The 27,824-nt window shown below is 37.5% G+C and overlaps 1 protein-coding gene across 12 annotated transcripts in view; it reads left to right on the forward strand.

Annotated features, from left to right (window-relative positions):
* The window catches only part of MAGI2 (membrane associated guanylate kinase, WW and PDZ domain containing 2), a 1,460,538-nt gene that overhangs the window by 605,210 nt on the left and 827,504 nt on the right, over nucleotides 1-27,824 (forward strand). Inside the window, exon 1 of one of the 12 annotated variants that reach the window (XM_070787202.1) lies at nucleotides 5,038-27,807. The exons of the other annotated variants lie outside the window; for them this stretch is intronic. The gene's annotated coding sequence lies outside the window, so the exon portion shown is untranslated. Of the gene's footprint in view, nucleotides 1-5,037; nucleotides 27,808-27,824 lie in introns of those variants that run through there. 12 annotated transcript variants of the gene reach the window in all.

The following is a 27,824-nucleotide window of genomic DNA, read 5'->3' on the forward strand; positions in this document are numbered from 1 at the left end:
CTAAATTTTAAGGAAGAGCAGGAGCAATGACTGGTACCCTGATGTGAGAAGCAAACATCCTTCCTCAGATTAGACCTCATGGGAAAACAGTGATGTAGCACACACAGAAGAGAATACAAACTGGGGCAAACCTCTCTCCTAAGCCTCACACCTTACAGGGTTTTCACTTCCAGTGAAGTATCTCTTCACTGCTGTATACAGTGATGTAGACAATAATCTTTAATAAGTGAAACTTTAGTCATTTTCATTAAATTGTTTTGATGTTCACATTGTGTTCTGATTGAGGACTCTCCCCTACTTCTAGGATTAGAGTTCATATCTAGTGCTCAAAGGCCATGTCCAGCAATGCTTCTGTGTTATACTGCTTGTTTCTGCCAGAGTGTGCCGTGTAGTCCTTGCACTGCTTGCACAGACTCTTGCACAGCTTCCTTGCACAGCTCTTATCAAAAACCACGTCTAAACCCATTTGTTGTCCACTGCCTGTTTCCTCAGCGCTATTGTATATGAAGCACATAATCGGCAAAACGTGCACCAGGTATAAAAGGGGCACCAGCAAAGACAGATGAGGATCTGCCTTGATCAATTGAAGAGTACATTTTAAAAGTTACTGCTGTCATTGAAAGTGAAAGCCACTCAGTCATGTCCAAGTCTTTGCAACCCCGTGGACTGTATAGTCCATGGAATTCTCCAGGCAAGAATACTGGAGTGGGTAGCCTTTCCCTTCTTCAGGGAATCTTCCTAACCCAAGGATCAAACTCAGGTCTCCTACATTGCAGGCAGATTCTTTACCAGCTGAGCCACAACTGCTATTAATAACCCTCAACAATGTTGTAGACCCCATAAAGGGAACCTAAGCTGGGCACTGTAGTAGTCATCCAGGAAACATGGAAATTCCAGTTGGAAAAGCATCATCTCTGTCTCTTCTTTCTTGATCATCTTCCAAACTAGTAACTATAAGGGGAGAGAAGATGTTTGACAAAGGCCTTCAGAATTCATCTGCCAGACTGTAATATAAATTTGCAACCCAATAGTTTTGCTCATACTGCACATTAGATTTGCCTGTTTGGAGTAAGAATGAGTAAAGTGAGCTCACTATGGACATTGTACAGCCTTCTGACTGCCCATTTTACTGGGCACAATTCAGAAAGAGAATTATTCTTTCATAACTTGGTCCCTGCATGTCAAAAAAAGGCATTGGTCTTTTCAAATGGGATATGACCAAATTATTGTGGTCTGTTATTCAGTATTCACTATGAAGCCTAAAGTTCATAAGACCAATTTCAAAGAGAAGAATAAAGAAAAGAAACAAAATGAAAAAAGAATAACAAGGAGCAGCAAGGGCATTCAGCCCAACAGGTCCATTTTTGTTTGCACTATCCCAAAAAGCCAAATGTTCATGAATGACCAGTGAATTTGTTTACCAAAAAAAAATAAATAAATAAATCAACCTATTTTGTTTTCTGCTTGGCTTAATTTTGTGGTTGTTAACATGACAAGAATAATTCACTTTTTTTTCCATTTGAAACAATTCATAAACTGAATCAACTAGTCATTGTAGTGTTCTGATTGATACAAAATTGGATGATTGAAATCTCTTCAGAGTAATTTCCTCCATAAGGTTAATCAGTGATCACAGAAATGCATATAGCAGTTTCTACTATTTATTGGTTTACTGCCAACACAGATTGAAGGCTGTGATTTTTATATTAAGCAATTATCATAGGTGAAGAATGAAGCTATGCCCTGGCCATTTGGATAAAACATACATGACAGGTAACAAGGATGTAACCATAATACATTTGAACCTTATAAACATTTTCCTGTGTGTTGATAATAAATACTCACTAGTTTATACTCATCAGTGAATAACATATCTGAAGCTTTCTATTTCTTTTATTATGAGGCAAATACTACTGAAATAAGTTTCAGAGATGCTTTTAAAAATTCATTCACACAAATAGCAAAACACAAGAAATCATAGAAATAAAATGCTCCATTCTCTGTTTTTATACCTGAGATTAGAGCATCACAGTTGCTGAAGCCAAATTCTGAATTCCTATTGATCCACTCTGGAATTTAGAATTTCTAGACCTTCTTCACAGTATGTTAAAAGAAAAAAAAATAGTTATTAGGTTGGTCATTGTCCAAGATAGGTTGTGTTTGTATTGTTCTGTGATACAGATGAAACTTGACTTTGACTCAGTATGCTCCTAAACCCTAGTTATATGCATAGACAACATAAGGCATCCTTTTATTTTCAGTACTTTCTGTGTTATCAAAAAGAGTTGTACTTCTGGAAAGCATTTTTTACATGAAACACAAAATGATCATTAAAGGAAATGCATACAAATGTATGATATTTATAATTTCCTAAGTATGTAAAACCAAATTATCTTAAAATTCAAGATTCGAATATTCCTTTAGGGGGAACTGGACTAAGTAAAGTCTTCTTAAAATGAAATCATTAAAATCTAGGCTGAACAAACTGTGTTCTTCCCTGGTAAATCAGTAACAAGTGGAAACATTTTTATTTTTCTCAAAGACATTTGAACTACTTCCAAAATTTGTGTTATCAGTCTCAAAAATTTCCATTGACAATTTTATGACCACAAAATATTTGAATGGTAAATTATGGAGGGGAGAAGGGCAGTTTCCATGGTAATTTCTTGTCCAGCAGCAGCAGCAAGTATCTCTTGCTCTTTTATTTCAGTAAGAGTTCCATTGCTGAGCCCCTGAGAATAAATGGAATTCTCAGAATATAACTCCCAACAAGCTCAGCTGAGCCATCACCCCAGTATTAAGCAAGTAATGTTGCCAGTAGAATTAGCAGAGTCTACGAATCCTCACTCCCTTCAGTTCTTAGCCAGTTGTAATTTCAAGTTTTGATCATTACCAAGGGGACCTGTCAGTATAAGAAAGGTTATAAACTGTGTATTTCACAAGCTATAAGCAGAAAGCCACCCACATTTCAGAATATTATATTATCCAATGCCTTGTGTTTTTTAGTTGTAAGTAGCTTCTAGTTTAATTATAGGGCACAGCTGTTGTAATAAATTCACCTTTCAAAAAACCTTAATTTAAAACTGCAGAGAGAAGATAAAATACACTGGTTCATCCCAAAAGATGTTTATTGATTTTATTAATGGATATGAGCATATACTTACTGAAGTAAATATATATATATATATATGTTATATACCATTACTAACTAAACAACTGCAGATCGTCCTTGACTTAGAAATGGAGTTGTCTTAGTAAACACATCATAAGCTGAAAAATTGAAAATCAAAAGTGCGCTTAATACACTTAGAATTCCCTGTAGCTCAGTTGGTAAAGAATCTGCCTGCAGTGCAGGAGACCTGGGTTGGGAAGACCTCTTGGAGAAGGAAATGGCAACCCACTCCAGTATTCTCACCTGGAAAATCCCATGGACAGTGGAGCCTGGCAGGGCTCCATGGGGTTTCAAGAGTCAGACACAACTGGGCAACTAAACCACCACCAAGCATCATTGTTGATCCTAGTCTACATTAAACATGCTCAAAACACTTACATCAGTTGAGCAAAAACATCTAACACAAAGTCCATTTTATAATAAAGTACTGAATATCACACATAGGCTTTTTTTTTAATACTGTCTTGAATGTGAAAAAACAGAATGGTTGTTTGGGTACAGGATGGTTTGTAGTGTATTGGTTGTTTACTCTTGTGATCTCATGACTAACTGGGAGCTGTTGGCTCACTGCTGCTTCCAGCATCTCTAGCGTATACACTGCATGTTACTAGCCAAAGACAAGATAAAAATTCGGAGTTTAAAGTATGTTTCTACTGAATGTGTATCACTTTTGCATCATTATAAAAAAGTCAAAAATTGGAAGTCAAATCATCGAAAGTCAGGGAGGGACCATTGTCTATTATTTTTAATTTTTGGTCTTATGGGCTCATTTTACTGACTTAGTATGAATCATAATTTTAGCATTTGTTTTGAGAAATTTGTTTTTGTGATATTCAAATATTATATTACAAAAATAGCTACCTTTCCTTTATTACTAACAAATATAGAATTTTTATCCAACATATTTTCTATATGTATTGAAATGATCACATTTTTTCTCTTTTACCCTATCATTATGATCAAATTATGTTAATAGATTTCAAAATATTGGAAATATTCTATCAGTCAGGATATCCTAGATTATGTTGTAGTAACAAAATTCCTTCTATCTCCATGATTTGAAACAGGATTTCTCACACCTACCGCTATATACAGTTTGATTTAGGTGCTTCTTCATTGTCGGGTGTCATTCTGTGCCAGGTAGATGTTTATCAGCGTCTCTGGCCTCTACCCACTATATGCTGTTAATACACACACCATGTAAGTTGTGGCAACTAAAAGTTGCCAGACATTGCCAAATGTCCTTTGGTGGCTGGATAAGGGGTGGGGGAGTAATTGCTCCCAGTTGAAAACCATTGCTTTGAAACAGTGCATGTCCATCAAAAATCAGGTAGACACTCTTCTTTATTTTCCTCTCTGGGATGCCAGTGGATTGAGCTGCTACCATCTGGATCTTTGTTGGACATAATGGCAGAGGGAGAAAGAGAGGATATACAAATTGTATACCAGCTCTTAAAGCTGCCTAAAAGTGATGCATGATGCTTCCGTGTATTTCGCCAAAGGAAAACAGATAGGTGCACCTAAAACCAAAGAGGACTGGGAATTGTCCCATGTGCCTGAGAGACAAGGAGCCAATTATATTGCTGATCTGACAGACTAACATCACAATATGATTCTAGGATCTGTTTTGAGAAGCAAATTCTAACTCAGGCATATTTTCTAAGAAAGTGTAAACAGCACACTGCATGTCTAAAATCATCTCACTCCTGTTTTATAGTTCAATATATGCTCATATCCTATAGAACTATACAGTGGTTACATTGGATTAGTGTATTTTTTATTGTTCTTTCAATCTATAAAAATTATTTCCTTTTTTTTCAGTTAACCTTTTCTGTTTGTGCAATCCACAGTAAAATATCAATATTTGTGGATTTGGTTATTTTTTTTTCTGGTTTTAATATTTATTTATTTGGTTGCAGCATGTGAACTCTTAGCTGTAGCCTGTGGGCTCTATTTCCCTGACTAGGGATTGAACCTGGGCCCCCTACACTGCGATCAGGTGGAGTCTTAGCCACTGGACCCCAGGGAAGTCCCCACACTATCTTTTTTTTTTAATTTATTTATTTTAATTGGAGGCTAATTAATTTACAATATCGTGTTGGTTTTGCCATACATCGACATGAATCCGACATGGGTGTACATGTGTTCCCCATCCTGAGCTCCCCTCCCACCTCCCTCCCCATCCCATCTCTCTGGGTCATCCCAGTGCACCAGCCCTGAGCACCCTACCTCATGCAGCAAACCTGGACTGGCGATCTGTTTCACATATAATAATATACATGTTTCAATGCTATTCTCTCAAATCATCCGACCCTTGCCTTCTCCCGCAGAGTCCAAAAGACTGTTCTATACATCTGTGTCTCTTTTGCTGTCTTGCATACAGGGTTATCATTACCATCTTTCTAAATTCCATATATATGTGTTAGTATACTGTATTGGTGTTTTTCTTTCTGGCTTACTTCACTCTGTATAATAGGTTTGGTTATTTAAGCAATGCATAATAAGAAATGTAAAAAGTAAACAATCCATCAAAAACTTAAAGAAAACCTCAATCTGTACTTAATGTAATGACTTCATACTTGAGTACATAAAGTTCAAACTGACGATTTGAGGGCACAAAATATTTTCTTCCCAATCTCTTTAACCACAATCCTCTTCCCACAGTTGTTTCTAGTCTGAGCTCCTTGTTTCTTCTGTTCTCTAATGAAATTCTGTCATTGTGTCATTATAGTTCAGCTCACCTACTATTAAAAAGTGTAGCGGTTGATAATTATATAAGGTGGTGTTCATGTAAAGTGGTGGAAGTAAAATATACACATTGTAATTCATTTTCAAGTATTTTAAATCTAGAAACTATGTGATAGACAATGTTTCCAATGTGATCATGATGTAAAAGTTTCAGATCAGATCAGATCAGATCAGTCATTCAGTCATGTCCGACTCTTTGCGACCCCATGAATCGCAGCACGCCAGGCCTCCCTGTCCATCACCAACTCCCAGAGTTCACTCAGACTCATGCCCATCGAGTCAGTGATGCCATCCAGCCATCTCATCCTCTGTTGTCCCCTTCTCCTCCTGCCCCCAATCCCTCCCAGCATCAGAGTTTTTTCCAGTGAGTCAACTCTTCTCATGAGGTGGCCAAAGTACTGGAGTTTCAGCTTTAGCATCATTCCTTCCAAAGAAATCCCAGGGCTGATCTCCCTCAGAATGGACTGGTTGGATCTCCTTGCAGTCCAAAGGACTCTCAAGAGTCTTCTCCAACACCACAGTTCAAAAGCATCAATTCTTCGGCGCTCAGCCTTCTTCACAGTCCAACTCTCACATCCATACATGACCACTGGAAAAACCATAGCCTTGCCTAGATGGATCTTTGTTGGCAAAGTAATGTCTCTGCTTTTGAATATGCTATCTAAGTTGGTCATAAGTTTCCTTCCAAGGAGTAAGCGTCCTTTAATTTCATGGCTGCAGTCACCATCTGCCATGATTTTGGAGCCCAGAAAAATAAAGTCTGACACTGGGCCATTCTAGTAATTCTCTGTATAATCCCAAGGATGTAATGCTATCACAATCTTATAAATAAGTCAGTCACCCAAAATTACTCAGCAAAAAATAAAGTCATCATTCAAACTTAACCCACATGTGTTCAGTGTTCCCATATGTCTTCTCTAATGTTTGTAATGTTGGTGATGGACAGGGAAGCCTGGCGGGCTGCAGTCCATGGGGTCACAAAGACACGACTGAGTGACTGAACTGAACTGAACTGAATGTTTCTTATAATTATTATAAGAAGTCTAGGCTTATTCCTAATGATTTATTTTAGCCTAGTTTGGGGTTAGTATCTTTTTAAACTGTTCTAATTAAAAAATTCTGATTCACTTTGTTAGTTCGCAATATGTTTTCTGTGGAAAATTTATAAAATCCAGAAATATACAATGTTTAATATAATTCAGCAGAAATCCGTCCATGAAGAGATAATCATTGTGAAAATTTGATGTGCAATATTTTATTTTAAAGAATTATATAGGGGATAATTTCTCATAGTCTAAAATATAATTTTCATAATTATGTAATTTTTCATTTTAGGGATGTTGCATAGTAATTTAATAGCTCCCTATCTTTTTTAACATATCCAGATTGTTTCTAAAGGTTAGCTATTACAAGCAATGCTGTAGTGATACACATATATACATGTTTATGTCCAATCTTACTATTCTTAAGATAAATTTCCAGAAGAGAGGATGTATAATCTAAGGCTTTTCATCTCTAAGGCCAAAATATCTTACAGAAAAGTTTCCTAAATTATACTTTTAGCAATAGTGCCTGGTTCTCAGCAATTTCTATAAGTGGCAATTTCTATACAAGACGAAGCAAGTCAAAGGCTAACAGAGTTTTGCCAAGAGAATGCACTGGTCATAGCAAACACCCTCTTCCAACAACACAAGAGAAGACTCTACACATGGACATTACCAGATGGTTGATACCAAAATCAGATTGATTATATTCTTTGCAGTCAAAGATGGAGAAGCTGTATACAGTCAGCAAAAACAAGACTGGAAGATGACTGTGGCTCAGGTCATGAACTCTTTATTGTCAAATTCAGACTTAAATTGAAGAAAGTAGGGGAAACCGCTAGACCATTCAAATATGACCTAAATCAAATCCCATACGGTTATACAGTGGAAGTGACATATAGATTCAAGATATTAGATCTGATAGACAGAGTACCTGAAGAATTATGGACAGAGGTTCATGATACTGTACCAGAGGCAGTGATCAAGACCATCCCCAAGAAAAAGAAATGCAAGACAAAATGGTTGTCTAAGGAGCCCTTAAAATAGCTGAGAGAAGAAGTGAAAGACAAAGGAGAACAGGAAAGATATAGCCATTTGAATGCAGAGTTCCAAAGAATAGCAAGGAGAGATAAGAAAGCCTTCCTCAGTGATCAACGCAAAGAAATAGAGGAAAACAATAGATTGGGAAAGACTAGAGATCTCTTTGAGAAAATTAGAGATACCAAGGGAAAATTTCATGCAAAGATAGGTACAATAAAGGACAGAAATGGTATGGACCTAACAGAAGCAGAAGATATTAAAAAGAGGTGGCAAGAATACACAGAAGAACTATACAAAAAAAATCTTTCTGACCCAGATAAACACAATGGTGTGATCACTCACCTAGAGCCAGACATCCTGGAATGCGAAGTCAAGTGGGCCTTAGAAAGCATCACTATGAACAAAGCTAATGGAGGTGATGGAATTCCAGTTTAGCTATTTCAGATCCTAAAAGATGATGCTGTCAAAGTGCTGCACTCAACACGCCCACAAATTTGGAAAACTCAGCAGTGGTCACAGGAATGGAAAAGATCAGTTTTCATTCCAATCCCAAAGAAAGGCAAAGCCAAAGAATGTTCAAACAACCACACAGTTGCACTTATCTCACACGCTAGCAAAGTATTACTCAAAATTCGCCAAGCAAGGCTTCAACAGTACATGAACTGTGAACTTCCAGATGTTGAAGCTGGATTTAGAAAAGGCAGAGGAACCAGAGATCAAATTGCCAACATCCATTGGATCATAAAAAAATCGAGAGAGTTCCAGGAAAACATCTACTTCTGCTTTATTGACTATGCAAAGCCTTTGACTGTGTGAATCACAAAAAGCTGTGGAAAATTCTTAAAGAGATGAGATTACCAGACCACCTGACCTGCTTCCTGAGAAATCTGTATGCAGGTCAAGAAGCAACAGTTAGAACTGGATATGGAACAACAGACTGGTTCCACATCAAGAAAGGAGTACATCAAGTCTGTATATTGTCACCCTGTTTATTTAACTTATATACAGTATATAAATTGAATAAGTCATGACAAATGCTGGACTGGATGAAGCACAAGCTGAAATTGAGATTTTAGGGAGAAATATCAGTAACCTCAGATATGCAGATGACACCACCCTTATGGCCGAAAGCAAAGAACTAAAGAGCCTCTTGATGAAAGTGAAAGAGGAGAGTGAAAAAGTTGACTTAAAACTCAACATTCAGAAAACTAAGATCATGGCATCTGGTCCCATCACTTCTTGGCAAATAGGTGGGGAAACAGTGGAAACAGTGGCAGACTTTATTTTGGGGGCTCCAGAATCATTGGAGATGATGACTGTAGCCATGAAATTAAAAGATACTTGCTTCTTACAAGAAAAGTTATGACCAACCCAGACAGCATATTAAACAGCAGAGACATTAGTTAGCCAACAAAGGTCCCTCTAATCAAAACTATGGCGTTTCCAATAGTCATGTATGGATGTGAGAGTTGGACTATAAAGAAAGCTGAGCACCAAAGAATTGATGCTTGAACTGTTGTTGGAGAAGATTCTTGAGAGTCCCTTGGACTGCAAGGAGATCCAGCCAGTCCATCCTAAAGGGAAGCAGTCCTGAATATTCATTGGAAGGACTGATGCTGAAGCTGAAGCTCCAGTACGTTGGCCCCCTGATGCGAAGAACTAACTCATCTGAAAAGACCTTGATGCTGGGAAAGATTGATTGAGGGAGGAGAAGGGGATGACAGAGGATGAGATGCTTGGATGGCATCACCGACTCGATGGACATGAGTTTGAGCAAGTTCTGGCAGTTGGTGATGGACAGGGAAGCCTGGCATGCTGCAGTCTATGGGGTCGCAAAGAGTCGGACACTACTGAGCAACTGAACTGAACTGATAAGAAAAATAAATAACATCCCCCACAGTTTTGAAAATTGAAAAACAGAAAGTATTATCACTTTATCGCTTTAATTTTTAGTAAATATAAACTATTTTTATCCATTAGTATCCCTTTTTGTATGAGTTACCTTTACTTATCCTTTGCCTGTTTTCATATCGTGAAGGAGTTCTCTATAGAGGCCTATGCCATAGCATTGTGTTATCTTCAGACCTGTTATTTTCTCTCATCACACCATTTTTGCCTACAGCAAAAAGTTAATTAGTATTTATAGAATCATTGCTTTTTATGAGATTAATTCATCTAATCTCCTACTTTTATAGACTGCTAGGACATGATGTTTGGCTAGGACTTGAGTTTGAAACCAAGTTCAAATATCAAGTTAGCTAAAGGACCTTGGGTGAGTCACTTTATTCCTTACAGTTTAATTTATTTTTCTGTAAAATGTGCAAAATAATTTTTACCTTATGACATTGGTGTACATAGTACCAATATACTAAATACTCAGTGTAAACTTTGTTATTGCTCATACTGTTGTTGGTCTTGTTATTGTTAAGAATGATGACACTGAGTTTTAAGAGAGCAATGTGATCTGTTAACTAATTTTCATCAGGGATCTTCTTGTACTTTTGTGAATCTTTTGTGCTTTATTCCTTTATTTTTTACAGCCAGCACCTAACTTCAAAAGAAGAATTCTAGTAAAATAAAATTTTTAAAGGAGTGAGGCTTCATATAATACCTCAGACTTTACTAAGTAAGGCAGCCATTTTTGACTGTGTGTATAGTTGACTGGTATATAACTGTAACATCTTACAATCTAGCAGAGTTTCTGATTTTAACTGTAACATCTTACAACCTAACAGAGTTTCTGATTGCCCAGAGGCTCAGGGGCACATGTAGAAACATCAGTTTGACAAGCTTGCTGCTGCTGCTGCTAAGTCGCTTCAGTCACGTCCAACTCTGTGTGACCCCATAGACGGCAGCCCACCAGCCTCCCCCGTCCTTGGGATTCTCCAGGCAAGAATACTGGAGTGGGTTGCCATTTCCTTCTCCAGTGCATGAAAGTGAAAAGTGAAAGTGAAGTTACTCAGTCAAGCTCAGTGATACCAAAACAAACACATGAACAAATAGAAAAGCAAACAAAACTCAGAATTCTAAGATTTAAGATGACTAGGACTTTGTTATTAACCAAAATTGAAAGGCTTCTTACTTCCCTGAGATGAAGAAAGAATAAACCAAATATATATTTGTGAGACTTACATAGCTCAAATTAATGTTCCTCCTAACCATTGTATCCTAGTTTTTTTTAAAAACTTAGGGAGAGAATAGTGGCCAGATAGGAGACTTTAGTCCTTTAGGAGCTCACAGTATATGAAAGTAGATTTTTAAGTGAAAGCACACAAATGAATAAAAATATAAAAGTAAACTGTTACTGGTACTAAGAAGTAAATCGATGAAGGGCTGAGACAGAGGACTTGTAGAGAACCATCCATAGGTAGAAGTTTGGAAGGAATTGAGGGAAGGCCAGTGAGATCTCCCATAGGGCCACAGAAGCAGATAAACCAAATCTTACGTGGCCTCTGAGAAAGAAGAGCTGGATTTTACCTCAACTGCAACAGGGCAGTTGTGAAGGGCTTTAATCAGGGCATGACATCATATAGGGATACTTCAAGGGACATCATGACTATATTCAAGTAGCAAGATGAAAGAAGACTTAAGCAGAGTTATTAGCTGGAGGCCTTCCCAAGGGAAAAGGGATTCCCTTAGTAGAAAAGTGTGAAGTTTAGCACTTTCTTAGTCCTGAATTATAAAAATTTGAACTGGATTATACATCTATACTTTGGCCACCTCATGCGAAGAGTTGACTCATTGGAAAAGACTCGGATGCTGGGAGGGATTGGGGCAGGAGGAGAAGGGGATGACAGAGGATGAGATGGCTGGATGGCATCACTGACTCAATGGACGTGAGTCTGAGTGAACTCTGGGAGTTGGTGTTGGACAGGGAGGCCTGGCGTGCTGCGATTCATGGGGTCCCAAAGAGTCAGACATGACTGAGTGACTTAACTGAACTGATACATCTATGAGTCATATACACTAGATGAAATTAATCTTTTTTTTTTTCGTGATAGGTAAAGATATGTGTTGATAAGGAAAATGAAAAAATGAAGAGACTGGGAGAATATAGAGAAAGAGCAGTCAAGGGCAAAATGAAGGGAACTCATGAAATTCTATATAGCTGGAAAATCCTAAAGTTAAAATAAAAATATGCAGAATTAAAAATAAAACAAATAAAATGAAAATTATCAAAAAAGTAATCTGAAATCTCTAGGAAAGTTGAAAGTGAATTTTGGTTGTTCTCAAATCAAAAGATGAAAAGCTAGGAATCTAGAATAGATAAGGTTATAGGAATACATAAGTGATAATCCACAGAGGATAAATTCTTCTTCAGTACCAGAAAAATTGACTGTGCCACATATACATTTTTATTACTCTTTTGCCTCTAAATTAGGGGAGGGAAAGAAATGTACAGGTTCCTCTTTTAGTAAAGAATGGGGATCTGATTCCATGAACTGTAAGTACACTTGACTTCATGGAGCACCACTCTCAAGGGGACCACTCCAGTGTCAAGCTTATCCGGGGTCCTTCAGAGTATACTGTGCCCCAGCATGACAGGTAGGAGAATAGGATTCAGTATTCTTGAATTAAGAGAAGATAAAGAGGCTGAGCGGGGGCTTCCCAGGTGGCACAGTGGTAAAGAATCTGCCTGCCAAGGTAGGAGACAGTCTGGAAGATCCCCTGGTGTAGGAAATAGCAACCCACTCCAGTATTCTTGCCTGGAAAATTCCATGGACAGAGGAGCCTGGCAGGCTATAGTCCATAGGGCTGCAAAGAGTTGGACACAACTGAGCACACACACAAAGAAGCAGAGAATGAAGGAAATGGTCACTGATTTGGTTCTAACTATTTTTTAAAGGACTTAGGGGAAAAAATGAGTTGGAATTTGAGATTTGTTTCTAATTTATTTTTAATGTTTGAATTTTAATTATAGAAATTTTAAAGTAAAGAGAAAGTAAATGGAATAGTGTGTGTGTGTGTGGTGCGACACCATGGATTGTAGTCTGCTGGGCTCTTCTATCCATGGGATTCTCCAGGCAAGAATACTGGAGTGGATTGCCATACCCTTCTCCAAAGGATCTTCCTGACCCAGGGATTGAACCTGTGTCTCTTGCATCTCCTGCATTGGCAGGTGGGTTCTTTACCACTAGTGCTACCTGAGAAGCCCATATAGCCATCACCTATTTCTATTAATTGTCAACATTCTTCCACTCTTATTATCTACACCTCTACCCACTTTCCATACCATATTGATTGCTATTGCTTCTTGCAATTTGAGAGTTTTTAATGTGTTTTTATATTTTATGCAATGTTAATTCTTAATAAGGGGATATTATTATTATAATTAGGAGATAATATCCAACATTTTTATGGCTAATATTAACTTGATAGGTTTGGTAGTAATTGAGGCAAGCAGAAAAAGTCCTTTTTATCTTGCTTGTGTTTTGTTCTGGTTAAACTTGGTGATTAAATGGTTTGTATCTCTAGGAAGTGTCCTGGAATAGGAGGGTTTAAAGATCAGGCTTCTAGCCCTATGCTCTTCAACTAACTGTCCTTGTGACCTTAACTGCTCTGGACTCAGTTTTCTCATTTGTGACTTGAGACCACTGAATGAACCTCCAAAGTGGGTTCTTACTCCCAAGTAGTTTATACATATTTTTCTTTATGAAGCAATGGCCTTCATACTCCTAATTATCCATCTGGAGCATAATTCACAGTTTCCATTCTTTGTTCCATCCAAGGCAATTCAATTCAACAAATACTTATGTAGGATTATGTGCCAGGCACAGTTCTTGGTACTAAAGATAGAGAAGTGAGCAAAACTGACTCAAATCCCTGCCTTACCAAGCTTACATTCTAATGAGGTGTCACAGAATTTTAAAAAAATAATTAAAATACATAATAGTAAGCAATATGTTAGATACTGATAAGTGCTAAAAAAATAAAAGGCAGAAAGAAAAGGGTGAAGTATATATGGGGGGAGGAGCGGGGAGAAGTAAGGGTGCAAGTTGAGATGGGATGAAATTTAGGCAGGATGGTCAAAAAGGGTCTCAGTTTAGAAGTTAAATTTGGAATTAAGATCTGAAAAGAATGAGGAAGCTAGCCATGTGGCTATCTAGGAGAAGAGCTTTCCAGGCAGAGGGGACATTAATCACAAAAGTCCCATGTCAGAGTCTGCCTGCTGGTTTTGGGGTTTTGTGTGGGGTTTTTTTTTTTTCCCTTAATTTTTATTTTTGGCTGTGCTGGATCTTCGTTGCTATGCACAGGCTTTCTTAGTTGCAGAGGGAAGTAGCTACTCTGTAGTTGCCCTGCAAGTGCTTCTCATTCTCATGAGAATGAGATTCTCATTCTCTCAGGCTCTAGGGCCCAGGCTCAGAAGTTGTGGTCCTTGGGTCCTGAGCCATGTGGAATCTTTCTGGAGGAGGGATTGAATCTGTGTGTCCTCTGCACTGCCAAGCAGATTCATTACCACTGGACCACCAATGAAGTCCCTGCTGTTTTAAGAGGGCTGTAAAGAGGTGAGTGTGGCCAGAACTCAGTGCACAGCTGAGAGGGAAGGCATTGGGAGTGGCCTGCAAGTTGTCGATTGCCTCATAAATCATATTATGACATTGGATTTTACTCTGAATCAGATGGAACATCTTTGAGGTTAAAACTCACTGAAAGGATCTGATTTCTGTTTTAACAAGGTCAGAAGTCTGGCTAAGAAGAGACCAGAAATGAGGAGACCAGTTAAGCTACTGCCATAATCTAGATTAGAAATGAGAGTAGCCTATTGGTAGTGAGGGTAGTGAAAAAAGTTAGATTCTGACTCTATTTTGAAGGTAGGGCTGACAAGATTTGCTGACAGATTTGCTCTGGGGAATGAAAGACAGAGAGGAGGCAAGGGCAATACCAAAGGTTTTTTTTTTTGTTTGTTTTTTGTTTTTTCCAGGGTACCTGAAAGCATTGAGCTGCGTTTAACCAAGAGAGAAGAGGCTGGTGGGGTGTTTGCAGGTGTAATAGCACATAACTACCACCTCTGATACATATGTAATCCATAAATGTCCAGCAGACCCTTCTCTGTCTCTCTGCACCTGCCTCACTATTTCTCTGCTTTGCCATTTCTCTCTCTCACATTTGCAATTGTGAATGTATCTGGGATATAAAATATCAGGCAGGGAATTATGTCTAGGCACATTCTGCAAATAACGAAAAAGAAACTTTCCTTGTCCTTGCCTTCTAATATCACATCATATTGTATGACTTTTCAGATTTTCTCTTAAACTGCGTAAAGTTTCAAAGTTAGAATGAATCATAAAGAATATCTTGTCTACTTTTTCACTTTATAGATATGGACACTTAGCTCAAATAAGCTAGGTAATTCACCTATGGGACAGGAAAGAGGAGAAATAGCATGGCTTTCTCAAAAGCAAGGAATAAAAATATGACCATGAGAGGAGCAATTATGTGAGTAAATGACATAGTTTTAAATCCCAAAAAAGAAAACAAATGACAGAGTACAAACAAAAATGTTATATACTTGCCCAGAGAGGAAAAGTGAGTGGTATCAAAGTCGATAATTTTGACTTGATGGCAAAATAGACAATCCATTGTGTAAAACTATTGTTAAGAGCTTTTCAACTCAATAGTTAAAAAGAAAAAAAAAAACAAAACAACACTAATCTGTGATTTCTTCTTGTTAAAACCTTTTAGGACTATTCCAAATTTATAGAAATTAAAATAGAACACACAACTTTTGGCTTTCTACCACAAATAGAAATGGTTTCTAAAAAAAAGTACCCATTTTCTATTTTGTGTGCAAATTCAGACTTGCATAAACCTAATCAACTTTTAAATAAACTAACTTGGAGCAGAACAAAAATAAAAGCATTCCTCTTAGGTAGATTTTTATCTCATTTTAAAATATTTTAATTAATGTCATTTTGTTTGACTTTCTAAAATTTAATGATAACTTCAAAAAGTATGTTGTAACAAAACTCAAGGGTGATAACTTTATTATCTCCTTGGTTAGTTTTAATTTTTATGTGCATTTTACGTTAATAAACATATAGATACAAATGTAAGTAAAGGGTTATGTAAATATTTCCCCCTTAAAATGTACATATATGCATGAACAAAAAGCCTGTTCATCTTAAGCCAGAAACCATGCATGCCTAGCTAGAACCTGCAGAGTGATGCAGAAAATAGTTCTTAGCTATTGCATTATTTAATGGTTAAAAAAAAAGTACAGAAGAAAATTTTGGTTTATACTTAGCCTTTCTGAGTTTTACATATCTTATCATATTTGCTTATAATGAGGAAATGAGATAATGCTTTTGAGAGCTCAGTGATACACTATGACAACCCTATTATGTTAGTATGACCATTCAGAAAACAGCATCAAACTTATCTTTTCCCTGATGAGAAAAGACTATATCCTTGAGTCGATCAAAGAAGGAAAGAAGTGTTTCTGTGTTCTTTAAATAAAATCTGTGTCTCTATGCTTGACATTTTAAAGAAGTAGGCCACATCCTGTGTGCTAGAATAGAAATATGTTGAGTTTTTCTACAGTTCCTAAAATTAAATGCTGTTTCACTACTGTAGTTATTTTCCTGTTTATTAATGCACACGGGTATTTATTGGTACAGCACTCCATTCTAAGCCTGAGTCCTGGACTCAGCACTTGTCGAGGTGGGTGCCTGAGAAACGAAACTTTTTTAACTTGAGAGCCAGCAATTGACATTGTGGATTCACCCATTTTAATTTGGTTACATTTTATTGAATTCCAATGGGGAAAATCCAAGGGGGCAAAGCTCCAAAGCTCATATACAGTGGAACTTTCTTCCAAAACCACTGGAAACCAATTTAAAAAGTAGTTTCCAAAATAGCCCTGTAAATCATGGGACAGTTATAATAATGCTCTTTCACATTTTGCAAACACACATACAGTTTCAGAGGAACACATCGAACCATCTCCACGTCAAATCAACATCCTTCAAAAACAAAGCCAACATGGCTTTATGTCATGAATCATTCTGGAAAACATAATTTTTTCTGCTGATGGCCACATTAGGACACCCTTTAGATTTTATTTTAGCATTAAATTTTGTTTTGTTATTAAAAGATACTTCAATCTCCATTCAGGTATGTGTCTAAGTTTTTGTATAGTCATTATAATTGATCACCTTTCAAGTATCCTTGTACATGACCAGATAGCCACTTGTTTTCTAAGACCTATTTGTTCTTCCTAAGGAATTTATGATGACTGTTCTTCACTCCTCCTACCCTAGCTGTCCTATTGGAAATGCTCACCTGATGGCTAATACTCTTCCTAAGTTTGATGAACTTTAGCTTTGACTCAATTTGTGCTATTTTTAAATTCATTACATTTGAATTCTGTTTCTTAAGTTGACAATCTAAAATTTAAAGACCTTACAAATTTTTGGAAAATCTGAATCATTCTTTGATTTCTTTTTTCTGTTGCTTTCATTATTTATGAAGTTTTCTAAAACTTAGAACAATGTGAAATTTTTAAAAAATCATTTAGGAAGAAAGTTCAAGGTGTTACTCTAGCTTAATTCTTTATTAGAAAGAAAAGCAGTGACTGAAGAATGATATTTACATTTTATTCTTAAAGATCAAGCCAAAAATTCTGCAGTCTCCAAAACAGTTCCTTTCAGCTGTCTGTCCTGGTGCCTACCAAGCTAATAGAATATTCTTCCCATTGTTAATATTCTTTGCTTTAATATGGTCCTAAAGCATTGTTTCTTCTATTAATATTGTTTCTTATTTCTTAATGTTTCTTAAAAAGATTATTTCTTATTTCAACTTTTTATGGCATTTTTATTTACTATTTTGTCTATCCTCAGATATGAGTATGTTGTTCTGAAGATAACAATTAAAATTTTAGGATTCTTTCCTCCCCTTTATCATAATTGTAAAAAAGGGAGTTGTTCCTCAATTTGGAACTCATTTTCCTCTAAGTAGCAGTAATGTGTTCAGCATCCTTATTATTTTTCTTTTATTTAATAGGTGGGGAGAAATTTCTGCACATTTATATAATCAATACGTCAAGCATTTGTGCAATTTTTCTTATATAAGAATACTCTTCACATTTAACCCTCTGCTATATTCTTACTTCTGTTTCTCATGATTTTAAGAAAGGAATAAGATGTAGTAAATTGTCTCAGCAATCAGAAATCATTCCTCAAACAACCTATCCAAATATCATCTGTGAGGCGTTCTACACAAATGACAACTCGTCTGCTTACTCATGGAGCTGTGTAGACTATGCCTGCGATTTTCCTACAAGTTTTCAGGCATATTGCCTTTATCTCGGAGAAATTCAAGCAGTTATGGCACTTTAAGGTGAGGAATAAGGAATACGGGGCCATGGGATAGTTTTGTTCTTCCTTTCTGATCAGGTTTCCCTCACGGCCCTTCGCTGAGACAGTACTAACAAATACTGCTATTGTACCTGCTGGCTAACCAGAGGAAACATCACACATCTCACAAAACGTCTTTTGAGGTATCCATTCAAAACGGATGCAAGAATCACCAACATATGGAAAGAAATAAGATGGTCAAGACTGGGAGTTTTGGGAGTTCCTGGTGGTCCAGTGGCTAAGATCCCAATGCAGGAGATCTGGGTTTGATCCATAGTCAGGGAACTAGATACCAGATGCTGCAACTGACAGTCGCATGCCCCAACTAAAGGTCCTGGGTACCACGACTAAGACCTGGCACAGCCAAATAAATAAATAAGTATTTTAAAAGATTGGGAACTAGGGTTTTGTTTTCCCTCATTTGCTGATATTATTGACAGTTATATTTGATATTTAAGGAGGTAGACTAGTGATCTTCATAGTTGTCCAAAAGAGAAAATTAGCACATAATTGAAACATATGGTACTGATACTTACTTGAAAAGCATTTGCATAGATATTTCACCCTCTCATTTTGTTATGTTTTTAAATTAAACCGGCATATAAATTCAAGTTCATGCACACATATGCACATAGAGTGATATGCTGGAGACAGACACGTTGGCCTGAAAGAGCCATTTGTGTACATTTCTTCTCAACTCCAGCTCAGGGACTTTAAGTTGATAGCTTGAAATTGGCTATGGTGGCCTATTTACTCCACAAAAGTTGGCAAATGCTACAAATTAGTTTGTTTTGAGGTCTTTGTAGAGCCAATTGTTAAACATTAAACAGCATATCACTGCCATAACTGGGCATGCTTTCCTCAAATTTCCATGACCGTTTCAGGATTCTTCACATTTATCTAAAATATCATTGCAGAGTCATTCAATGACTGTTTAATCCCTATATAGATTTTTTCCCAGTTTCTGTCCCTTGGGTGGCAACATGCACCCACAGTACATAAAGAAGTACCTCTGGCTTTGTTTTGAAAGACTTTGTTAATCCCTTGTCTATCTTTTTGCCTCTTTGACCTTGAGAAAGTCACGTAAACTCATTGAGCCAAAAATTCTTCCTCTTTAAAATGGGGATAATATACTACCACAGAGAGTAAGTGAGCTGAGGTAGGTAAAACATGCAGCACATGTTTTACCTACAGGAAAACACAGAGACAGGCTGAGTCAGTGGGAGCCAACCCCACTTCGTGTCGATGTTGGAGGGTCTTCAAGATATGTTTTACTTCTTAATGGCCTGAAACCAAAAATCTATGAGTTGAATGAGGTCTTGGGGAAAGACCTGATAGAGAGGTCTTTTCATAGAGAAAATCATTGACATTAAGCAAGTTACCTAAGGTCAGGTCTCCTGAGCCCTAATAGAGTTCACTTGAATTCTCTACTCTCCTACAGTACCATCTCCTGGCCTCTGGGTAGGTCCTGTAACTATTTCTTCTCTCAGTTTCCTCTCTTCTATCCTTCTCTTCTTTCTTTACTTTTCTCCATATTTTTTCAATTCAGTTTAATTTCATTTTGGTTTTATTGTTGTTCTAATGCCTTGGGGAAAGTAGATTACTTGACTGAAATTTAGACCCTCTGCGAAAGCACGTTTTACTTGAACAGTGAAACCATGCATGCTGAAAGACACTAAAGGCAAATGTCAGATGAACAGAAGAGATGTGAGCAGATCAGATGACCATGGAAGATGACCCATGGAAAAAAGGAGCTATTTAGTAGGTGACTTAGGAACAGAAAAAAGGAAAATCCTATTTCCTGAGAGTCTGTTATATTCCAGATGCTATGCTAGCAATTCTGTGATTTGATTCACTTTTAGATATTGTATTCCCTATTTTACAGAATGAAAAAAATAATACTTAGGGATATTAAGCTATCTTGCCCAAAGTCACACAATCAGTTTAAGGTGGCGTTATAATTCAAAACCAAGGTGCCCATCCAATGCCCTTTTTTCCAAAATTAATTTGAAAAGTTGCACGCCCCAACTATACTCATTCAACTATATGCTCCCACTGTATTCATTTTTCATGATTTGAAACTGGGCTTTGTAAGAAATATACCCTGTTGAGTTCTATCTATTTAGATAAACATGGTTTAGAATCTGTGGGAATTAGTTTCTATTTCCAAGGAATGTCTTCATTTTAAGAGATTATGCAAACCATCCAAGTACTAAGACCACAAGTATCCTTACTTCAAGTAATACATACAAATGTACACAGTGTATTCTCCTGAATTTTGGTTTTGCTATGAGATAAAAATCAAAACCAGAAAATACTCTGAAAGCAATAGAGAAAGTGCCACTGAGTGATTTAAAGATCAGATGAAGGAAAGTTGGAAGCCACTGATGACAAATTGCACCTACTTTACAGTATTGTCCAGGCTCAATCCAGGCAAAGTTGGTCTCATAGAGCAGGTAACTCATATACACCCCCATTCAAGCCCATCTGGAAGAGTTCATATGGTAAAGTAGATGAAAGGTTTTAGAAAACCATGAGCTTCTGAAGAAAATAAAAGATCACAATGCAGCCTAGTTTTCAGAAGTCACCAGTGGGATGACTCATTATGAGATCAGAAATGAGATTCATAAAGGACAGCTGTCAACAATGGAATTTATTTATGCCTCCTTGGTACAGAAAGCACTTCACTTATACTTGTGCTTTGGTCTCCTCAGTAATATGAAGCATATTTTTATATGCATTGCTGCTGCTGGTGCTGCTAAGTCGCTTCAGTAGTGTCTGACTCTGTACGACCCCATAGACAGCAGCCCACCAGCCTCCACCGTCCCTGGGATTCTCCAGGCAAGAACACTGGAGCGGGTTGCCATTTCCTTCTCCAATGCATGAAAGTGAAAAGTCAAAGTGAAGTCGTTCAGTCATGTCCGACTCTTCTCGACCCCATGGACTGCAGCCAACCAGGTTCCTCTGCCCATGGGATTTTCCAGGCAAGAGTACTGGAGTGGGTTGCCATTGCCTTCTCCGATATGCATTGCTAATGTGTGATAAATTACCCTTAAAGGACTTAGAAGTCATCTAAGGAGGGCCATCCATGTGCTTGATCTGGTCCTGAGAATGGCTTATGGAGAGGAAAGATTCGTGAAGGGAAAAACATGTTATGTTCATTTTTACTTTATATACTGAGAGGCATTTAAGTGTAAGTGTCTGTTTTGATTGAGACCTATTGGAACATGATGGTATGTTTTACATCAGGGAAATAGGCTCAGAATATATAATGTCATGAGCTGAAAACCAATAAAAAATACTGTAACAATAATAAAGGAAGCTGTTATTTATTGTGTAATTATTTGGAGCAGTGCCTGGTACATGGTGAATATCGGAGATGGTGATGAGTAGGAAGATGATGATTGTGATGGTGATGGCAGTGATGGTAGTGTTTATGATGTGACGGTGTTGATGATGTTGGTGATGAAAATGGTAATGGAAACAGTGTGCTAGGTATTATGCTTAACACTTTATTGCATTATTTCATTAGATGCTTGAGAATTCTATGCAACAGATAGAATTGTTTTACAAATGAGTAACTTATCTAGTACCACACAGCTGGGAAATAGTGAAATCAGGGTCTCTAAAGTCCTGTGTCTTTGTCACCATTCTCTATATTTAAAGGCCATTCTTAAAGCACCTGATTTGGCTGGACAGTGAGGGCTAAAGAAGAACTCAAAGCAGAAATTTTCTGCTTCTTGCTTTTCTTCTCTCAGAATGGGATAATGAAACTTTAACCGTTGCCTGTGATAATTATGCATGCATGCACATACATATAACTGTCTTCAAGTAGAATAGGATACTTTTTACAGTGACTGAAAATGCATTAATTTGGCATAAACAGTCAAAAAGAGATAAGTTGTTTTGATGAAAATTACCATGCAGCCTATGAAGCAAGGAGAAAAAGTTCCCAGAGATTTTGCTCTGCAAACATTAACTATACCTGCCAACCCAAAGTAGTCTACATGCACACCCAATAAACAACAGGGTAATACATCAATCATTTAGTCCACAGTCACACAAACCTTAAAAAGTAGGATCCTTTCCTATGAAAATCCTCTTGATGTTATGTTTGCCTATAGTTTGCAAATGTGATAATCATAAGTCTTGTCTAGAATTTTTGCCACTGTCAGAGATCTATTTATTTGATTTTGAAGCATAATACCATATATACATTAAACATGCACTTAATTGATAAGTACATTGCACACTTAAAAGAAATTTAGTTTCCTAGTAAACATATCTCTAATGTAAGGAAATGTTCCATGTAGATATAGGAAATATTTATTTAGAAAAAAGAGTAGTTTTTACACAGAGCAGGCATAATTGGTTTTTAAGAAAAAAATAGTACTTAGTTTATTGCTAAAATAAAAGTGCTGCTTGTAAAAAGTTGTGTAATTTCTATTCTCTACCTGCTAGGAAGCCATCACAAATGTCTCAAGAGATTGTATTTTTCAGATCTAATAATAAAGCCATATGTGTAGTTCATGATTAGTTAAGTACTAGTTGGTGCAGCTTTCTAATTTTGTCAAATAGACTGTAGTTCTGTAAACTAGAATGAAAGCTACTTAAACCACATTTAATAATACACAGAATCAATGGTGCTTTTTCACCCCTAAAATCTCGGGATAAGAGGGAAAACTCATATGGGGATACATAGAAAATTGGCTTCTCGTTTGCTAATAACAACAATAATGATAATAAAAATGATAATTAACATTTACTGAGTTTTAATTCCAGGCATTATCTTAAATATTTAAGAGGGATTCTCACTTAAGCTGCAAGATGAAACTATGAGATAGGTCAGGAAGAGGAAGCACAGAGAGGCTAAATGACTTGCCTTTGGTTACACAGCTTAGAGTGGCAGAGAAATCCAGAGCAAGTCCAACTCCTTCAGCCAATATACAAAAGAACAGAAGCCAAAACAGTAACGCTATCTAAGATATAACCAACTGCCATCTTTTGAGTTCCAGGTGCTCAGGGAGTAAAATACAAGATGATATTAACCATGTAACACAGACTGCTGCTGCTGCCGCTGCTGCTGCTAAGTCACTTCAGTCGTGTCCGACTCTGTGCAACCCTATAGATGGCAGCCCACCAGGCTCCCCCGTCCCTGGGATTCTCCAGGCAAGAATACTGGAGTGGGTTGCCATTTCCTTCTCCGATGCATGAAAGTGAAACTGAAAGTGAAATCGATCAGTCGTGTCTGACTCTTCGCGACCCCATGGACTGCAGCCCACCAGGCTCCTCCATCCATGCAATTTTCCAGGCAAAAGTATTGGAGTGGGGTGCCATTGCCTTCTCCGCAGACTAACTTGGATCCTAATCTAGAAACTGTCATTTGTTAGTTTTGTGGTCTTGGTGAGATGTAAGTCTCCAGACCACTTTCGTTAATGGTTAAGTGATGATAATAGTACCTCATGGAGTTATTGTGAGAACTTTAAAAGCTAAATCCCATGGAACTAACCTGAAAGTTGTGTATTAGTATGATTATTCCTGGTGCTGCTGTATATAAGACCTTAAGTGTTAACCATACTAAAGAAGGGGTGGATTCTTAACCATGTTGTTAGCAGTGAGTACTTGAAGGAGAGATAAAGTGGAGATGGACAAAGGAAAGAGAGTTCACTCTAGGAAGGGGAACCAAAGCTGTAGATGTGAGAAAATTCCTGATGTCAGGAGAAATGATAAATAAATCAGTTGACAGGACAAAGGATTTAACAGAAGATAAAATAGGAATGGTATTGCATAGTCTATTGAATATAATGTTACATTTCAAAGTACAAAATAAATGCACTCCTCATATTTGATTCTGATACTGTTCTCATCCTTTATGTAAAAAAATATCTTATTTAAGTGTGGAAATCTTTCTTTTGGGTTAGTAATAATCCTGAGCATATTAACTCTCCGTGTAACTATCCTTATATGTCTTATCTCCTGGGATGTTTGTTAAAAATAGAGATTCCTGGCCTTCTCTAAATTGAGAGTAGAATCCAGAAATCTATGTATTTACTATCACTGGCAGGTAATTCTTACAATTATAAAGTTTTGGAAATGCTACTATAATCCACCCCTAGCACTGCTGTCAAAATGATCTTTGCAAAACAAATAATTTGCATCTCAGTTAAAGCAGCGATACTTGGGCAGAACATCCAAGATTGTGCACTGCCTGTTCATACCTACCTTTGAAATCGCTCTCCCCCACCCATCCTGGAATTTAGCCATACCCTGCTGTACCCTATCTCTGTTTATTCATGCATTTTGTGTCTCTTGGCTTGATATCCTCCTGTCTTTGCTTTCTTACCTAGAAAACTGACACATTTTTAAAGGCTCAGTTTGAATGTCACCCATCCTGTCGTAACCATCATGCATCCTGCTAAGGAGAATTTTGCCCCCTTTCCTGACCTAATGGAGATTACACTTTGCAAAAACATCGGTTGTACTTCAGTAGTATATATGTTCAGTTTCTGACAGGGCCTAGACTCTTATTTATCTTGTAGCTCTTCAGTGCTTAGAATAGGGCTTAGCATGAAGGAAATGCTCAATAAACCCTGGTGGGATAACTAAAGGTATGAGTAAAGGTATATTCCACACTCTGTCATTACTTCAGTTTGTTCCTTGAATAATGGATGACATTTTATAAAGATGGCTGGGGTTAGTGCTGTAACATTTTTGCTAATTTACTTTCTTCTCCCTGGCTTTGGCCTGCCATTGATAAGCTTTAATAACCCTTTTAAAATCAATATCTTTTGGTTTTAATACTAAAAATTTGCAGTCTAGATTCCATATTCATCACATGTCTACGTTAGCATAGCATGGAGCTTTAAAGTTGCCATACATTAAAGTTTGGGTTAAAGGCTAAGGATTATCTGACATGGTCTTCCCCGGTGGCTCAGTGGTGAAAGAATCTGCCTGCAATACAGGAGCCTCAGGAGATGCACATTCAATCTCTGGGTTGAGAAGATCCCTGGAGGAGGCCATGACAACCCACTTCAGTATTCTGGCCTGGAGAAGCCCATGGACAGAGGAGCCTGGAGGGCTATCATCCATAGAGTCCCAAAGAGTTAGGCATAACTGAAGCGATTTAGCACTCACACAAGCATTATCTGACATAACATGTCTTTCCCACTTTCTCTCTCATTGCCTACCTTTTGCACATCCAGGGAAAATGATGTGACACCACAGCCAAAAGAAGAAAGACCAGGAGACAAGGTGGAGGGGGAAAAAATGGATAAATGCAAAATGAAGATATCTAGTATAAGAGGGAACAATAAAGGTGAAACAGCACCTAGTTTGGTTATAAGAGACTAAAATGAAATGCTCTGTTTTTACCCTACAAAAATGTAGGTCTTCCTAAATTTGCCTAAGCCTGCTTACTTCTCTGAGAGTTTTTTTTTTTTTTTTTTTGGTCCAATGTTTTGGTGTCAATTTTGGTAACACACAGTGAAGCTAAATTTTCAGTCAGCATATAATTTATTTTAAAAGCCTAAATAGGATCTTTTCCGTGCAAGATAAAGCTTTTAAGATACAAAACAGACAAGAACAGTGGATACCTGTTCCTCATTTCATATCTATTGCTGATTGGTGTTTATGGAGGGGACAGGGTGTATTTCAGTCCCAGCAGTAAATGCAGCCCTCCCCTGACATCACTCTGGAGAGAATGAGAGGCTGTTTGTGTAAGGGTTCAAAATGTTATCTTTTGAGGCAGGGATAATGTTATTCTATGTCAGCTCTTCCCTTGTTTTCTTTTTTTGCTGAGGCATCAGTATCACCATGCTTTTGAAATTCAGGATGGGGAACATGTGTATACCTGTGGCGGATTCGTTTTGATATTTGGCAAAACTAATACAATTATGTAAAATTTAAAAATAAAATAAAATTAGAAAAAAAAAAAAAAAAAAGAATCTATTCATGGAACATCAAAGGCCAAATAAGAGATTCTTCTTCTGATACTTGTTCTCATCAGACTTGTTGATTCTCCTTCTAATTACTTGTCTTTAGTTTTAGAAAGTACTTTTTATCTAGAGTTCTCAAAATAGATTATTTAGAGATTATCTCATTTTTATTTTCAGTGTTTCTAAGAGCAGGATGCATAGTAGAGATGGGAGAGATATTCTCCATTGGATATCAGAAACTTTGAAATAGGAAGCTAGGTGGTAGCAAATGTACTCTTCAGGGTCTAGGTCTGGAGATCATAAAAGTATTTTCAACACAGTACAAGGGTAGCACAAGCTTTTCCAGTTGTTTCTCTATTTGTGCCCTGAGCTACTGCTATATCTACCTGGACATCCTCCTGTCAGGCCTGCTTGATTGGCAGGGAGGGGAGATGCTACATTTATTACATTTATTTTCTATGTTCAGGCAAAAACATTGAAATAGAGAAGGAAAAAGTTATTTGCCTAAGAGCAGAAATTACTCATTATTGAATCTAGATTCTCCAATAGGAAACTATTGATTTCTGTCTGCTCTAGTTTTGTCACTTATTTTTTACTTTCACATTATTATTATTGTTATATTTTGTCTTTTATGATGGTCCTTTGAGATAAGCTAAAGTAGATGTCAAAGAATAAAGCCAATTAGAAAGAGTGTGTAAATAGTAAAATGATTGATTCTTTGACCCTCCTAAGAAAAAGAGTCATGTTTACAAGTTTAAAAGAATTGTTCAGCTGGATGATTCTAAAAGTATGCAGCCTTGTTATTAACACTGAAAAGTTTAATTACATTTCATTATACTATACTAGCTCCTCTTAATTGCTAAAAAGGGACTGTGAAAGCAAAAACAAAAATGCCTAATCTCTGGAAGCTAGATTTTCCTCTCTGCTTTGTAATGTAAATGTGCCTGTGTGTATATTAAAATTCACACACTCCATCCATCTCTCTGGCTTTTAAAGGAGGGGTCACCTGACTTCACCTACAGCGAGCCGCTCCCCTCCCTTTCTCAGAGAAAACCCAAAAGTGAGAGACAGGCGCCTATGGAACACAGGTTCTCCTGCTGAGAGATGTAAATGACCCCTACAGCACGGGAATCCAATGAGGTTGCTGGTGGGGGCTGGGGAAAGAGAAACCGAGGGAGAGAGCGTAAGCTCGAGAGGGGAGAGGGAGAGAGCCAGGGAGAGGAGGAGAGAGAGAGGGGGAGAGAGAGAAGTGCTGCATGCTTCATCTTTGAGAGGAGGGGAAAACAAAAGACCTCAGCGGCAGTTTTGTGTTACTGTGTCTGGCTTAAAGAAGAAAATTCTAGACATCCAGGCTGACAGAATCAAAGCACAGCTGAGACTCCTTCTATCAAGAGAATTCTGTGATCTGAGAATGGGTTGGATCAGTACAGGTGGTCTGAGAAGACACTGATGAGGACCATGGAAAGGTGGGAGAGGACGTGCGGCTTCCCTGCTTCCTCTGAACAGAGCTCTAGGTTAGTAAGCTGAATCT

Source organism: Bos indicus, chromosome 4 (genome assembly GCF_029378745.1).
Source record: "Bos indicus isolate NIAB-ARS_2022 breed Sahiwal x Tharparkar chromosome 4, NIAB-ARS_B.indTharparkar_mat_pri_1.0, whole genome shotgun sequence".
NCBI classification, from domain to species: domain Eukaryota; kingdom Metazoa; phylum Chordata; class Mammalia; order Artiodactyla; family Bovidae; genus Bos; species Bos indicus.